Here is a 4,859-nt window from a genome sequence, read left to right on the forward strand (position 1 = left end):
TCTCCACTTAGTAATTGGAGACGCATTAGTAAAACTTTTTTATTTTTGTCAAGTCATAATCCTGAACGTGTTATAGAACCTATCGATATAATACATGTTTGGTTCGATTTTTTATAGGTATATTTAAAGCGGGCAATTTTTCCATATCGAAGAAATGGTTGTTTAAATGAGTTGCATAAAATGTATATATCATTTATTTCAGTGTTGTAATGGAAAATCTATATACATAAAATGAATTTCTGTCTCTGAACCTTATAGATTGAAACTACTGAACTGATTGGCGTGATTTTGTATGCAGAGGTTTTTGGGACCGGGAGAGGTTCTTAATGTGGTTCAAGCCCCTTTCCTTTGGAAAGGGGGCTCATACATAACAAATGAGACAGAAATTTCAAACAACTCGATAACTAATCAGAGTATAAATAGATTTCAGGCAAAACAGAAGTTTGTCAGGTCTGCTAGTTAATAATAAAATAACGTTTACATTAAATCATCTTGCTCAAGTAGTACGGATCAAACGCTAGAACTTCCTCCTGGATGAATTATTGAAATGAAATATCCAAAATATTCTTGAAGAAAATTCCTGAATAAGTATGAGGAATTTCTTGACGACTTCTAAGAGGAGTTTTGGGAAATTCAAGACGAGTTTGGTAGAATATTTAAAAACCTCCGGAGAAATTCTCCAAAAAATCCGAAGAAATCTCCATGGTTTCCAAAAAACTGCTTTGATAGCCAAGATTTTGGACTTCTCGAATTTTAAAAGAATTCTCGGAATTTCCAGAGCTTTCTTCAGAAGTCTTGAAGGAATTTTCAAATTCATGTAGCACCCTAGAGAATTTTCTGAAACAATAATGGTAAATTTGTAAAATTATCATATAAAAGGAACGAAATATAACACGTCTTACTGCATTACGCTCTACTTTCATGCTCTGTGACTGAGTAAAATGTTTGCCGTCTCTTTTCTTCCATGGAAACTTTACTCAATTTTCGTCAAAACAGGGGTGACATTGTGCATCTCGACTCGAAACAGGCAAACCATGCAAACTCTCCGAAAAGAGTTATCGATAGGACCACGCAAAGGGCTCACTCATAGTTTTCCAGTCGGAAATTGAAAAAAACTTTCTAGGGAAAAAAGGGCAGCAATACTAATTACTCAGTCACTGGCTAATGAAGATAACAACAATACTGAAAACTGAAAACAAGTGTTTGAGGAGAAGAATAATTATGGAACATGCAAAAATATCCACTGCCTACTGGTGGAATCAGACCCATACCTCCTGTACGCTGAACGGGTGCTCTACCACAATGCTACGATAAACTTAATGGGACCCTCATTGATGAATAGTCCAACTCCTACGGTAATTGTGGATGTCACAGTCAGCAGAGTGCCTTATCAGTGTGTTTGTGGCTCCTTTATGTCGGACCCAGGCAATTCTACGACAGAGGCCGACGTGCATAATGCTACATTAACAGGAAGACTTATAAAGGCTATTCATGCCAGAAGACACCACCGTATTATTGCCGACTTGAAGAACCTTTCTTCGTGTCATTGCTCTTTGAAAATATTGAGCACCTGCTCAACAAAACCAACAAACAACGAGTGCTTATCTGCCGTAATCTAAAAAGTGACGTATGCGCCATTTTACAATACATGTTTTCCATTTTCTGTTAAAGAGTAATACTCGTTAACACAATTTCTGAAATGCGTATACGTCACTTTGAAGATTGCAGCAGTTATCTTCCTTATTATTATTATTATTAAGCCACCCCCACTAAGCTAATTGGCAAACGAATGGATACGTTTGCGTGGGTTTTGAGTTTCCCATGGGAAAAATGACGTACGCATACATACCATCTGCGAGGCTCTTAAAGGCCGGAGCACAATGGATACGTTGCGTTTGAGTTTGCGTTTAGTAATCCTTTGATACGTTTTGTACTAAAATACAAAACGTAAGCAAAACATGGATAACAACCATAATGTATACGGTTTTGGACAGTTTTCAAGTAGAGATTTCGGGCTTATATTTTTCAGACAAGATATTAAAGACAAGCATCTCGGAATCAAAACAAAATTCACTCGCGTTTCCTCGGGCACACAACTCAATATGAAAGCATCCAACTGTCATTTCATTATTCCGCATGCTGGACGCCACAAAGCTGAAATAATGAAACAAAGTTGTCCGCTGCCTCCGTATTGAGTGGTGTGCCCATAAAAATAATGATTTTTGGAGTCTGTGATATGACTTAAAGACATTTGAATATTGGATATTTTAAAAGACTTAAAACTGAGGTTGTTCAATGGGGCTGGAGCGGGGTGGCTCAAAAAACACTTTTCATTTTTTGTGATACCCTCTCATTATATTCTATTTGATTCCCTGATGCTCTGGACAAAATTTCAGCCAAATTGGTCTTCGTTTGGGCGGTGCTAAACTCGTTGAAGTCTATATGAAAAAATGTTGCAGAAACATCGAAAAACAGTGCTGCAAATCACTTAGACAGTTCAATTTACGATGAAAACTATGATACTCATTCAGTTCTCGTAGAATTAAATACAGAATGTTATGCTGAAAACCGAGAAGATTAGAGTTAATTAGGCAAAAACATTAGCATTTTACTGAAGTGTTGTATGGGTGAATTATTTCTTTTCAAGGTAAAAGAAACGAAATTTGCTCGGACCCCACTGCAGAGAAATGCTAATACTCACTGGGCAAACACTAATCTTTCGTGGTTTTCAGCTATTTGTCTTAAATCTTCAAGATCTGAATGAGTATCTAATTCTTCATATAATTACCATCTAACTACAAATCACTGTTTTCGATGTGCATACACTTTTCCCATATAACTTCATCCATCGAAAAATTGAAAAAGTTTTTCCATACTAATTTGAACCACCTACTGGGAGCTAATTAAATATCTTGATAGATTCAGATGTTTACAAGGATGTGTAAGATGTGTAAGATTTTTTGGATCTCTGTAGATCACGGACTGCAAACAATTACTTGGAATTGATGTTTTTTACATGAAGTTTAGAATGCAATTGTAGAGATTTCTTAAATTAGCCAAATGCTTCGATTATCCATTTTTAATCAAAATATTCGTTTCATATAAGTTCCTCTAAATTCCTCACAAGTTTTCCTACAAGTCCTACCAGAATTTCGTCGAAATTCTGAGTCCTCCACAAGCTCCTCCAGAAATTCCTTCGTAAAATCCTTCTAAACTTCCTCGGGAAGTACCTCAAGATATTCTTCTGAAGCTTTCTCCAGAAATTCCTTTTTAAGTTTCTCAGGAGATTTTCCAGAAAACCCTCTAAAATTTCTCAGAAAGTTTTCAAGTTTCATGAAAATTCTTCTAGAAGTTCTCAAAATTTCAAGTATCTCCGAATTCCTCCATAAATGCATCCAAAATTTCCTTCAGAATTATTTATAAGGATGTTTGACAAATTCTCAGGAATACCTTCAAAATATTCTCTAGAAATTCTTTAGGAAGTTTCTCCATTATTCCCTCTGGATATTCCTCCAGAGATTAGTTTGAAGTTTCTTCAAAATTCCTCCGAAGTTTCTCCAAATTTCTTCGAAGTTTCTCCAGAAGCTCCCTCAGTGGTTCCTCAAGAGTTCCCCGAAAGTTCTTTCAGGAAATCTTCCGCAAGTTCCTCAAAATTCCTCCGAAATTCCTCCAGTAGTCTGGTAGTTTCATCAAAAATTCCTCCGGAAGTTCCTCCAGGAATTTCTTCGAAAGTTTCTCCAGAGTTCCTCAGTAGTTCTTCAAAGTTCCTCCTTCCCTAAAGTTTCTTCATGAATTCCTCGAAAGTTCTTTCCAGGAAATGTTCCAAGTTCCATCAGGAATTCCTCCGCAATTTCCTCAGGGAATTCCTCCGAAATTCCTCTAGAAATTCTCCTGGAATTCTTCGAAGTTACAGCAGGAATTCCGGAGGAACTTCGGAGAATTCCTGGAGAACTTCTGGATGAACTCCTGGAGGAACCGGAGAATCCTGGAGGAACTTCCGGAGAAATCCTGGAGGAACTTCCGGAGGAATTCCTGGAGGATCTTCTGGAGAATTCCTGAAGAATCCTGGAGAAATTCTGGAGACTTCGGAGATTCCTGGAGGAACTTCCGGAGGAATTCTGGAGGAACTTCCGGAGAAATTCCTGGAGGCCGGAGGACTTCCGGAGAGAATTCCTGGAGGAACTTCCGGAGGAATTCTGGAGAGGAACTTCCGGAGGAACTTCCGGAGGAATTCCGGAGGAATTCCTGGAGACTTCGGAGGATCCTGGAGAGAGACTCAGAGATTCTGGAGAGACTTGGAGATCCTGAAGCTTCAAGCTGCTCTTCAGGAGGTTGAAGAGGCTTTCAAGAGCAGAGCCTCCCTTAAAGGCTCGAGCCTCCTTTCAAGAGCTCAGAGCCTCCCTTTCAAGAGCTCAAGCCTCCTTTAGAGCAGAATCCTCCTTTCCAAGCTCAGTCCTCCTAGGCTCAGAATCCTCCTTTCAAGAGGCTCAGGCCTCCTTTCAAGAGGCTCAGAGTCTCCTTTCAAGATGTTTGGAAGCCTTCTTTCAAGATGTTTGGAAGCTCCTTTCAAGAGGCTCAGAGCCTCCTTTCAAGGCTCCAGGCCTCCTTTCAAGAGGCTCAGAAGCCTCCTTTCAGAGGCTCAGAGCCTCCTTTCAAAGAGCTCAGAGCCTCCTAAGAGGCTCAAGCCTCCTTTCAGACAAGCCTCCTTTCAGAGCTCAGAGTCCTTTCAAGCTCAAGCCTCCTTTCAGGCTCAGAGCCTCCTTTCAAGAGGCTCAAGCCTCCTTTCAAGAGGCTCAGAGCCTCCTTTCAAGAGGCTCAGAAGCCTCCTTTCAAGGCTCAGAAGCCTCCTTTCAAGAGAG

The sequence above is a fragment of the Armigeres subalbatus genome, unplaced genomic scaffold (genome assembly GCF_024139115.2).
Source record: "Armigeres subalbatus isolate Guangzhou_Male unplaced genomic scaffold, GZ_Asu_2 Contig486, whole genome shotgun sequence".
NCBI classification, from domain to species: domain Eukaryota; kingdom Metazoa; phylum Arthropoda; class Insecta; order Diptera; family Culicidae; genus Armigeres; species Armigeres subalbatus.